The 13,220-nt window shown below is 32.6% G+C and overlaps 1 protein-coding gene across 2 annotated transcripts in view; it reads right to left on the reverse strand.

The window, feature by feature from the left end:
• LOC129947126 (TWiK family of potassium channels protein 9) overlaps positions 1–13,220 on the reverse strand; it is a 103,868-nt gene that overhangs the window by 50,443 nt on the left and 40,205 nt on the right. The gene's annotated exons all lie outside the window — the stretch shown is intronic.

A 13,220-nucleotide genomic window follows, 5' to 3' on the forward strand; every position in this document is an offset into this window, starting at 1 on the left:
GAAGAGGAACGTCACAATTCTGACAATTTCAATCCATTTATACTTCCTAATTTGCCATAATAAATCCATAAAATACCTTCTTTTTTCTAAAGAAACAAAAACCATAAGGGAAGAAATTACTCTTTAAGAAGAAAAATAACCTTCAACTCGTAAAATAAACCGACCAATGTTTCTGATGAAATAAATAATATTCAGAACCAGAAGTCCCATAAAGCTCTTTCTGATGAGATAGATGAATATATAGATATTGTAAACATGAATATGAACATATTCATAGATTTGTTTTAGAAGACATTCTGTCTCTTGAATTCCATCACAAACCCTTAAAAAAACAACGCAACGATTTGACCTTTGAGATTATTTTTGATCTGATAAAATCCATACTCTGGATTCAGGATATAAGGAAATGCTTATGGAAAAAGATGGCAAAACCATGCGTCATATCGTTGAATGATGTAGCCTTATCTGAAATCTATAGATTGGCTGATTCATTGAAGAAAACATGCAAGGTTAAAATACAGGGTGTCTCAAAAATTGAATTTTACCACATTTTTTTTTAAAGTGACTTGATTTTAATAAGTTCATGCAAAATTCTTAGCTTCTCTAACTTCTGACTACTTTTGACAACTGTAAAGTTCATAAATTCAATATCATGACAATAAATTGACCTAAAACGGTCTTCAAAGTTAAAAAAGATCGATATGTTTTTCCAACAAAAATTGAATTTTTAAATTTGAGAGATTCTTCTCTTCAAAACTGTAAGAAATTTTGTAATTGGTAAAAATTAAGACATAGAAATAAATATATCAGTTTTGAAGAATAATCAATTCGAAAGTAATAACAATTTTCATATTTTTGAAGCACAGTTTAATTTGTCTATAAGCTTCATTTGAGTAGTTCAAAAAGCACCCTGTATAACGACTTTTCACCAGGACAAGTCTTATTGACAGACAAAAAAAAGACAACAAAGATAAATGATTATTGAAAGAAGAAGGTGACTGCATTGACAGCAAATAAATTGAAAATGAATATAAATTTATTAACTGGGTTGTGCAAATTTTGCATGAAATAAAAAGAAATGTAACAGTTTAATAATATGCGAATAAGACATACATATCTCAGACTTTGAGAATAAGTTTTGAGTTTATTCAAGCATAGGCTAAATCATAGAATTTTCAATAACAAAAAGGGTGAAGTGTAATTTATATTTATTACAGATTTCTAAATTTTAATGCTTCGAAGCATTCAAGACCATTAGTTTTGAATCATCATTTTAAGATTGGAAATTTATTTAAATACTCTAAAATATTAAGATCAGTATCCTGGGCATTAGTGAAACAAAGTGGAGAGGAAGAGCTGAATACAGACATATAAGAAATGTCCGAAACTGTACCTAGGCGTTCGAAAGTTAGTGACTCTTGGATATCCCAAGACACCTGGGAAAAAATCGAGGTTCGTAAGTCGTTGAAGCTGCAAATAAACGCCAAAACAGACGTTAACGAATTGCGAAACGAATATCGGATTGCCCACAAAATGGTCTATCGTTGTGTGAGACATGACAGAAGGGTGAGGATAGATGGACTCGCTGATAATGCTGAAAACACTGCAAGAAGAGGAGATAGCCGAGAATTGTACCAAATAGCCAAAGAAGTTGTCGGGGAAAAAAAGCAATAACAATCATCCTGTAATGGATGGAACACTATTGGTATCAATTTAAGATCAACTTTGCATGAGGACCCCGTTGAACAGAGTGCTGAAGTGCCCAAACTTAACCAGATGCGCAGATCATGCAGGGGTATTGACATCGAACCCCCTTCAGTATCGAAAATTGAAACAGCAATTAATCTCCTCAAAAACAACAAATCAGCAGGGCTTGACGGAGTAGCGGAATTCCTAAAAGCTGATCCCGCCACAGCAGCTAGCATCTTGCATCCGCTTATACAAACTGTTTGGTTAAGCGAAACTTATCACAAGAAATGGAAGGTTGGAGTGATTGTTAAGGTGCCAAAAAAAAGTGATCTTAAGAACTTCAACAATTGGCGTGGTATAAACGTTTTGTCCGTTCTCCCAAAGCTAATGGCAACTTTAATCCTCGAACGAATAAAGGCTAGAATTGAGAATACACTCAAGAGGAATCAGGCTGGCTTCCGCAGCAGTCGGTCGTGCGTTGACCATATCAGCACCTTACGCATTGTTCTTGAGAAGTCTGCAGAATTTCAAACACCGCTATACCTCATGTTTGTAGACTTTGAGAAGGCCTTTGAACCGAGAATGTATATGGACATGGAGATCACTTCTTGGGAGAAGAATTCCGCCAAAAATTGTTACCATTATAATGGAGTAGTACAACAATGCAAGGTGTTTCGTGTTGCATAATGAGCAGCTATCCGACTCTTTCGAAGTGCGTCAGGGTGTGAGACAAAAGGATGTTTTATCGCCAATTTTTTTTCTGCTGGCTATTGATGATGTTCTGACGGCCAGCGTCGCGTCGGTACAACTTAGATGCAAGGTATTCAATGGAAAATGTTTGAAAGGCTTAGCCATTAAGTATATGCCGACGATATATGTCTCATGGCAAATAACATCAGTGGGCCGAACGAGTGTCTTAAAATAAATAGAAAAAAGACAAAAATAATGCTAACAGGCCCCCCAACACAACATCATATTATTCTACATGACACGCCTGTTGAAGAGGTCAAACAATTTAATTACCTTGGAACTATTGTATCAGCAAGTGGTGGTACGGATCTGATTCGGTGGCCACAAGCAATATCTACCCAACCCAGGAATTGTGGCGTAGGACAGGTCAGAGGAGCTTGGACATCGACATCAGAAAGCGCAAATGGCAATGGATTAGTCACACACTGAGGAAATCAAACGATGATACTGTGAAGCAGTCCTTTGAATGGCATCCTCAGGGGTCACGGCGGGTTGGAAGAACAAGAACAAAATGGAAATCTACAGTGCTATCTGAAGCTAACTCCCAGAGAAAGACGTAGCCACAGTTAAGGTATCTAGCTGCAGATCGATAAGAATGGAGACGTTTTGTTGACGCCTTATGCATCGTAAGGGGTTAGAGAACCTGATGATGATGAAAATATTCTAAAAAAAAGTTATGCCCCCCTATTTTTGAAGTCCTTGTTTAATTCATTGAAACAGGTATGACATAAATAACAATTTAAGTGTTTTTTTGATTAAGTTCATATCATTTCCATTTGAGATTTAAAGGGAACAAATCTTTCTTCCATTTTGTTGTACTTTACCAAAACATGTAACTCTTAAGATATCAAACAAACTAAATCTTTAACCAATCCATCATTCGTGGTCCAAAGTTGATAGTTCTGGCATTTGACATATGTTAAACTCATCTGTCATTTGAAGTTTAGTAATAAGACTAACTTGATGTTAACTATTTATGATATTTGATCGTCTTGCAAACGAACAATGTGTTAAAATTATTAAAACTTACTGCACCATAAATTAGACGTAGCGCTCCGAATTTCGGTTGTTGTTGGCTCGTATATATTTTCCTCATGAAATGTTAAACCTTACTGAAGAGAAATCAAAAGAGCGGCAAGAAATATGGCGCGTTTGCTGTTCCTTTCGCTCTACTATTGTAGCGTCCCTGTTGAAAAACTCAGTATTTTGAGGTTAAAGGCCTATAGGTTTAGTTCTACGATGATATTTGACGCATATGTTATTTGTGTTGCGAAAATATCTTTCGTAGCCATGTGACATCTACCGTTTTGCGATTAAGTCTCTCCGTGACTATTCGCAAGACCTCTTCTCAAAAGGCGAGGGCATCCAAAGTTGATGAGCTTATGGTTTATGAATAAATTCTTGTTTTTCTTTGGTGTTTTGAAGTGTCGAAAAATTATGACAGTTGTAAAACACAACCATCAGCCAGCATTGTGTTTGACTGGTGAAGGAATAAATAAAAACCAAATGATCAAAAATATCGACTCCACCTTTGGTTTTGTTGAAGTCTAGTTTCATCACAGGCTTATTTTGAGAACTGAAGCGGACTCTCTCACATTGAAAACATTTATAACAAAACAACTTGTTTGTTTGACTTTGGCACATACGCCACCAACACCATTCTTTCAGAAAATCCAAAGACCGGTGAGTGTGACCTTTATTGCTACCAGTTGTTGACTTTTATGGGATCGTTTTGATCATGAAGAAATTGCTTTAATACAAAGGGTTTCAACACCTATCTTTTCTTTTTGCGTATTTTTGCAAAAATGGTGCAATTTTTTAGAAAGTAGCTTTAAGAAAAGTCCACAGGTGTGAACATATATGTACTTTGATCAGAGCCTTACTATTATAGTAAGCACTAGTTTTACCAAATATAAAAGAGGTATAATCTTATAATCTTAGCACTCGAGTTAAACTTCACTTTTTGCGCTTTTCTTTATTTAAGTATTTCTAAGAACACGATTTTACATTTTCAGCCAAAATTGTCAATTGTAATTGAATAACAAATAAGAAATAATAGTCCTTTGTACACAAATAAATGCACTTATTCAAAAAATTGAGATCCCGTGGGTTGAACTTTTTTTTTACAGGTTACTAATTACGGCGAACCGGAAATTCCCAGAGGTAGAACTGCGAGAATTTTTTTAATTATGGCATTTCATTCGAGTTTTAAAGTCAAACAAATTTAAGAACATATTTTCGAATTACCTGAAATATTAATTTTCTATTGAAATTTAAAATGTCTGATAAGTAAGCAAAATTAGGACCGAATTGTAAAAACGTACAAATATTTTTAGTCTTACCAATTAAAAATTTCAAAAAAGGAGTAAATACATGCCTCTCTTAAATTCAAATTTCCACAAAACTCTCTCTAGCTCGAAACATTTCTAGCTTCTATTAAGAGTTCGACTTAGAGAGAGTCCACTATATTACAAAACAAAACTACCCACTGTAAATTCTTAACACTAATCTACAAATTCTATCCAAACATAAGTAGTTATAATCGAGATTTGTATTATCTTATGGAATTTTCCGCGTCTTCTGTTAATAATGATATCCTTAACGTCTTTGCCAATTTTTACCAAATTGAAAAGTTAGCTAATTAACAATATTCAAAATTTATAACAGTAATTCCGAAAGTTAAGTCCAATTAAATCGCAAATACCAGTCTTAAACCAGTGTACAACGAAAAAGATCGATTATCTGAAACTTGTTGCTCACAAACTTATCTCTTGTAAGGACTCGAAAGAATTTTGGAACAATGTAAGGGAACTAGGAGGACGCTTTCAAAAAACTGCAGACAATAACTCGATAGGAGAAGACAGTCTTGCAAATCATTTTAAAAGGGTGTTAGCAATTAAAGATACCACCATTTTAGAGTTTAGCTATACGCAACCACACACCTGTGTGTACGAACTAGCCCGCCAATTTCACTGAACGAACTGAATACAGTTTTGGATGTGTTGCGTTATAAATGAACGCAACAAGTTTTTTCTAAATTTAATTTTAATAAAAAAAAGGAAAATGATGCACTTTGTATCCACTTGTTTTGTTTACAATATTCGATTTGACACTTGTCATATTCCTTCTACACGAGGATGAGAGAGAGCGGGACGGCCATAGTCCTTCTGACCATGGTTCTCTCTGTCATTTTCGTGAGGAAAAAAATACCAAGTCTCGTTTCAGGTTTCAAAAGAAGGATGGTTTCCATGGAAGTGAAACCAAACCAGGTGGACGGTCTGGTCGATACGTAAAGTTGCAGAAGAAGTTACTCCAACTGGAGAATGGCCCACGGCCCAACATAAACTCTTAAAATTGTAAATTTTGTAATCTTTTTGGTTAAATTCTTGTCTTTATATAGTTAATTTCTTTTGTTTCACGATTAATTGTAATCATTTTGAAAATAATGTAATACGGGACAAGTTTTATGGACTTATGGACGGTTAAGTTGCGGGCAACTTAACTCGGGGGTAGAGTAACAGATCTTAAAGTATAGTTATTTTTCCCTTCCTTCCGAGCGGTCTTAAAGTCAAAATTAAAGTTTAGTTGATTGCTTTAAAGGTTTTTCTCGATTTTTAATTTCTCGGTCTTTGTCCGATATCTGGAATCGAAGTTACCTGGAAGTGAATCCAGCGGACGGCGAATTCCAGGATGACTTGCATTTAGGTGTGAGAGAAGAGCGAGTAAGCGGGATCGCGAGAATTTCATCACAAGTTGAGATCAACAAGCCGATCTCCGATTGGCTGTTGATGAAGCGATTGAAATCCGCCACTCCATATTGGCTGAAAGCTACAATGTCGGGAGATATAAAGGAAGAGATAGGACAGATCTTGGAATCTGTCCGTCAATTCTTTTTGAGCTTTGAAACCGTGAAGATAACTTTCGGACTTAGACAGAAAAAAAAATTGAGAATAATCCAGAAAAATTAATAGTGTCGTTTTAATAGAAAAAAAAGGAAAAAGTGAAAAAGGAAAAAAAGAAAGGAAGGAAAGGAAAGGAGAAATATCGATTTGGGGTTCTGCAGAAAAAAAAAGATAAGTAAAATTTTGTGTATTTCCGTTTAACTTGTTTTAATTCTTTTATCCCAATTTTATTTGTGGGAATTAAGACCTTAACGGTCCATAGTCCATAGAACTTGTCGTTGTTTTTGAAAAGATCCTGAGTTTTTATCCTGCTTTTGCAAGGTTTCTCAGGCACATCGTATAAATAAAGTGTCCTAAAAGATACCCATTTTGTTTTCTTTTCTTGGTTGTACTGTTTCGTTGGTGCTTTTCTCTTGGTTTGTGTTTAAAAAAAAAATATAATTAAAGTAATAATTTTGATATCAAAGTGATATCACATTTCCATGCAACTTTATCAATCGATTCATCGATTGATTGTTAATTGCTGAACCCACCCCTCACTGAGCTCGTCGTGGTGGCAGCACTTAATTTGCTGCTTGTTGCAATTTTGCCTCTTCGCTTATTCGCCGCTGTTGTTTGACAGTTCGGCATAATTTATTTCTCATAAGTTCATATTTCGCGCGGGTGTTTTGATTCTAGTTTAATTTCTTTTTTTTATTAATTATAAGGCAAAATAAATTGCAACAATGAAATAAAAAAAAAACAATGCATCTGGTGTTGACGGAATCCCTTCCGAATTTTATAAATTCGCCACTTTACTTAACTACCTGGTAAACTTCTTCAACCAACTCTACGATGATGCCTCTGTTCCGATCTGTTTTAGTAAAGCGATTATCTATGCCATTTTCACGAAGTGGGAGACAAGCGTTGCTGAGAATTATGGGGGCATATCTATCCTAAATACGCTGCGAAAAGTTTTGAGCTCAATTCTCTATGAGAGACTTATCAGATGGATTGAGTCAACAAACCGCTTAAGTATTTTTCAAGCAGGGTTTCGTCAGGATTTTCTACTGTCGATTATATCTTCGCGCTGTTTAGTATTGCATCAAAGTATTTGGAGAATTCTAAGAGGCTCTCCGTTTGCTTCGTAGATTTTAAAGCGGATTTTACACGGTAAATAGGCAATCATTGATCTACAAGCTATCATCTATAGGTGTATCTAGGAAATTTCTTCTATTATACTCCAAATTCCTGGATTCAACAACTGCAGCAGTTTGGAATGGAAGCAACTTCTCGGAATGGTTTGAGACGTCTACTGGTGTTCCCCAAGGATCCATTCTCAGCCCAATTTTGGTTGCCCTTTATACCGATGTTGTCACTGACATTTTTACGTTAGGAGTATTTTGCGGGCTCCTTAGTCAAAGTCTTACTGTATGCTAATGACCTGTTCTATTGGATGATACACCATGTGCTCCGCAACTGTAAATCAACAGACTTCAACATTAGTGTTCAACTTTGGGCCTAAAAATCAATACACCGAAGAAAGCTACCGGAGGAATCATGGACCATCAACAATGAGCGCATCGATGTTAGTTAAGGAGTTCAAGTACCTGGGAGTGTTGAGAACATCTAACCTTCACTGGAGTAAACATACAAGGAGAAAGGTAGGGAAGCCAAATTAGCTATAAATTTGATGTGGCCAACGTTTTTCAGCAACAGCAACAGTGATGTAGCATCGAAGTACCAAGTGTTCAAAGCAACAGTCAATACTTTTTTTTCAAACGACTATTCCGATTACCTAACGCAAAACCACCGTATGCTTTACATGTGGAGTCAGGTTTAGCACCGATTTACATCCAAAATCTTAAATAGCATTCAAAATATCTGACTACAGTAGTGAAAAGAGAAAACGGACTACATAAGTCAATTCTGTTAAGGCAACTTCGAAGAAACACAACACCTTTCAAAGAATGGAACCATCTTGCTTAAATTGCAGAATTTACTTAATGACCTTATTGCTAAAACTGATAATGCGATGTAATTACAATATCTAGAAAGGGCATCCTCTTCAGAAAGTAGAAACATTTACAGGAGCCTGAACCACCAATTGTCATCTGATATGAGTTATTTTTGCAAGGAACTAACTGCAGAAGCTATCGGTATCATCTTTAGGGCTAGATTCGAAATACTTAATCTAAGCTTTGTGCTTTATAGATCCGATTTATCACAAATCTGCACTCTCTGCAATTTAAGATTTGAATTAATTTTAAATGCAAATAAAATATAAATCAATTCACTTTCTAATAAAATTTATTTCATATCACTTGAACACAAAACAAAAGATATTCAATGCTAAAGGCGGTCTACAAAATATTAACCCTAAATTTAAAATACAAAACATAAAACAAACCTTCCCTGATAATACTCACTATTCATAAATAATTTAAATATGTTTATTACTTTTTTTCCAGAACCTAGACACAGGTATAGCCATAGTTAAGTTATTAAAGCGTAGCATTCAAAAACAAACCCCTCTCTTTTTCAACATACATATATAATGTTATAAAAGTAGACATAAGTTAAGTTGTTGTAGGACACTAAATTGTCCTTTTCATAAGACATTATCACATTCGAAATATATATAAAAGAAAAACACAAAATTTTGTTATCTAAAATTTCAATCAATAGCTAATTTTGCTAACGTTTCCTTCTCACTTTAGCTTTCAACATTTTTTGTAGTAACATACAAAAAAGAAAAGAAGGTGTGTTGCGAAGTCACATTTCCTGATGGTCCCTCGCTTTGCCTATGAACAACCCTAAAAGCTTCAAAACTTAGCTTTCCATCGCCAAAAAATATATCTTATCCTGAATACTCAATTACTTGACCTAATTGACAAAATATGGGCCACACACGCACAGGTTGTTTTTTTTTAAAGGACGAAGAAAGAAAAAAAAAAAAACAAAAAAAACTTTTATCAAAGAAGGCTTGACGAAATACTTAAAGTATTCAACACAGTTCGGAAAATTACTTAATATCTGATGGTTGTAAGTTTCGAAAGAATTTTCCGGCAAAAAAACACCGTAAAAAGTTTCGACAAGTTTTTTTTTGACAGACAAAGTTAAAAACAAGCAAACCATTAAAACAAGAATAAAAAAGTTCATGTATTCTGTGATTTTAAAAGAAAACAAAACTCAGAGTCATAACAAATCTTATATCAAGGTCAACCCTATAATAATTTGTTCCTATCTAACTATGATGAGACTCCTCAACTAATATAATGGGGTAGTTTATTTTAAGGATTCACCTCCTGTGAAAGGATCAGGAAGACGAATTAATTACGAATTTCGCTTTGAACTTTCCAACAAAAAATATATATTGTGAGAGTTACAGTTGTTTTGTGTGTGATGTTGATATTATTATGGATGTAATAAAAGCAGACATTTTTGATATCCTTACTAATTAACTTAATATAAAGGTTTTCCTGTGGGGGAGCCATATCCGGTTGGTGTGGTGTGGTGTGCTGATTATTATTATTGAGAAAGTAGGTAATGTTGTAAATGATTTGACTATGTGCTTCCGTCAAATGTCCGTTCACGTCCATGTTGCCATCATTGTCATCCGTTCGTCGGTCGTTTATTGACGTCCGTCTTCATCGCCCTCATAAGACGACAACGATTTATTTAAGAGTTGACTAGACTAAATTGAAGAGTGGCGTCAGATAAAAATAGACATTTTGTTTTATTTGTTAACATAAAATTTATTTTGAAAAAGCGTGACAATCTTAAAATTCAAATACGTTTTGCGAATTAAAATGAAGAAATATACTCGTAGATATAAATCGGGAAGAAGATACTTGAATTTGTTGAAATAACAAAATTTATGTGGGGCGTGCAATGTAAATAAATACTTAACACAGGAGTTTTTAATGGAGCTTCATCTTCTGTTGATGACTATAATATTTCAGAAATTATCGAAATAGTGCTTATGACGAAACATTAAAATTCCAACTGTTTCATACTTCTCATAATGAATTAACTTAATTATGAGAAGTATGACAAATATTTCTAGTTGATCTGGCTGACATTTTTCTGTCACCTTCTATGCTGGGTCAGTGATTTGCAAACAATATGAAAAGATACAAAACTTAAAGGTTGGACAAAATAAAAAAGCGACCTACACTGATGACTTCCCATCTCGTCTGTCGATTTGTCTTTCTTAAAAAGATTTCAGTTGAATTATTCTTAAAAATTTAATAACACAAGTCAACAAAAAAATATTTTTCTTTGAGTCTGTTATTTAGTGAATATTATATATTTAATTATAATTTAAAACAATATTTTGATTCCAATAGTTTGATTTCAAAATCTATTTTTGCTAACGAGATTTTTAGTCGAAAACAAATTTTTACTTATTTTAGTAGCATTTCTTAAATGTTTATAATTTAATGGATGAATTAATTTTAGAGGTATCAAAAACCGAACATTTTTACCAAATTTGCGTACTATTTCCTTTAAATTTATTTTTTTTTTATAAAAAACGGACTGTTGGAATACTGAATATTGAAAATAATGTTTTCTATGAAATGAAAATTTTCCTAAATATTGACAACACTATTTTTTAAAAGATAAAAGTAGTTCAAAGCCAATATCTCGAAGTTTTGAAAATATAGTTGAGTCCAAAATCAACATTTACCAATTTTTATTTATTTTTTTGTTCAGTTTTTATTTTTTGTAAGAAAACTGTCAATTCGATTTTTCTCAAATTTTTTCAGAATGTTGACAGTAATATTTTTTAAAAGAAAAAAGTAGTTTAATGACAGTATCTCAAATTTTTTAAAAGATATTTGAGTCGAAAATCAATTCTTAATTCTTTTGTTAAATTTTCTTTTAAATTTTTATTTTTTGTAAGAAAACTGTCCATTCGATTTTTCTTAAAATTTTACTAAATGTTGATAACAATATTTTGATAACATCTCATGGTTTTGAAAAGATATTTAAGTCGAATATCAATTTTTACCAACTTTTATAATTTAAACAAAAACGGACTGTTAGACTTTTATTAAAAAAAATACTGAATAGGTATTGAAAATAATATTTTCCTAAATATTGACAACACTATTTTTTAAAAGATAAAAGTAAACTAAAGCCAATATCTCGAAGTTTTGAAAAGATATTTGAAGCGAAAATCAATTTTTAACAATTTTTTTTTAAATTTTCTTGTTTAGGTTTTTTTTTTGTAAAAAAAACTGTTTATTCGATTTTTCTCAAGATTTTTCAAAATGTTGAAAACAATATTTTTCATAAGATAAAATAAGTTAGAAGCCATAATCTTAAAGTTTTGAAAAGATATTTGAGTCGAATATCAATTTTGACCAACTTTTATAAATTTTTTTGTTAAGGTTTTTATTTTTTGTAAGAAAATTGTCAATTCGATTTTTCTCAAAACTTTACTGAATGTTGAAAACAATATTTTTGTAATTTAAAATTAGTTGAAAGCCATAATCTCAAATTTTTGAAAAGATATTTATGTCGAAATTCAATTTTTACCAACTTTGAGTAATGTTTTGTTGGGTTTTTATTTTTTATAAAAAAATTGTCTATTTGATTTTTCTCAAAATGATACCAGATGTTAAAAACGTTATTTTTCGTTGCATAAAATTATTTTGAAGATAAAATCATTTTGTGTTTTCGAGGTGACAAATTTTTTTTTCAGTTTTTTTGATCTATAAAAAAAACCCTTCATTGGATTTTAAAAAAGAAAAAAAACTTGTTTTGTGTCACGTTACAATATATTATATAAAATTTTACTCAAGTCTCTAGTGTTTTTGATTCATGAGGTATTTAGGCTTAACAAATGCTTTTAACTGCTTTGGTAAAAAACCAACCACGCAGGTTTTTTGAGCGCCCTTTCTGCATCTTTCTGCATTATTATCTGTATAACAAATTTACGTAGGAACGTTGGTATGCACGCACGCACAGACATCTTTCTAAACATTTTTTCATTTCGACTCTAGGGACTTTTAAACGTCGAGAAATTTCAAAGTTTTCAATTTTTTCAAATCGGACCCATTACAATAACTTCCTATGGAAAGTTAAAAATATAAAAAACTTAAGGTTGGACAAAATAAAAAAAAAGCAGGTAGGTATACACCCAATTCTAAAAGTTTTATATCAAGTTATTAGGATTTGAAACGCTTGCAATTATACACACTTAACATCTTTTTGGATACATAAATATCAAAAGCCAGTTTAAAATGGCTTAAACGCAGATTAATGCATACGGCCCAACAGCTAAAGCTTTGAAACAATTGCTTTTCAATCTTGGAAATTAAGGCTTTAAGAAGATTCGCGTTTTTTATTTTGTCAAGACTAAAAATTAACACCAGTCCCCATACAATATGTTTTTTTTTTTATTTTGATAACGTTGATTACAATTTATTTATAAAGTTTACAAACAAAAAACAAAAAGCGTCGCTTTACTGTCATCTGCCTAGTTGACAAATCATAAAAAAGATAACATAACTCAATAATATATTTAAAAACTTTCATTTATAATTCTACTTCTATAGAGAAGAGCTAGCCTGCAGAATTGATCTAATGTTTTAACTACCATATTGTTAAGCAAGAGTATAACTTGATTTTGCGTCAGTATTTCGCTACCAAAAGCATTGCTTCTTATTTTCTTAATAACTGGACATCTTCCAACAAAGTGTAAAACATCCTCCCTTTCCTTTAAATTGCACAATGAGCATATAATTAGTAAGTCATCTCCATTAGGTATGAAATTCAGCTGCATCTCCTCTCAATTCAACCATCATTTTGACAATGCATTATCGTCCCTAAAATAATTTCTCTCTTCCAAGTTGTGAATTTCTCTCGTTGTTTTATGTCCACTGCTGG

This window comes from Eupeodes corollae, chromosome 2 (genome assembly GCF_945859685.1).
Source record: "Eupeodes corollae chromosome 2, idEupCoro1.1, whole genome shotgun sequence".
NCBI classification, from domain to species: Eukaryota; Metazoa; Arthropoda; class Insecta; order Diptera; family Syrphidae; genus Eupeodes; species Eupeodes corollae.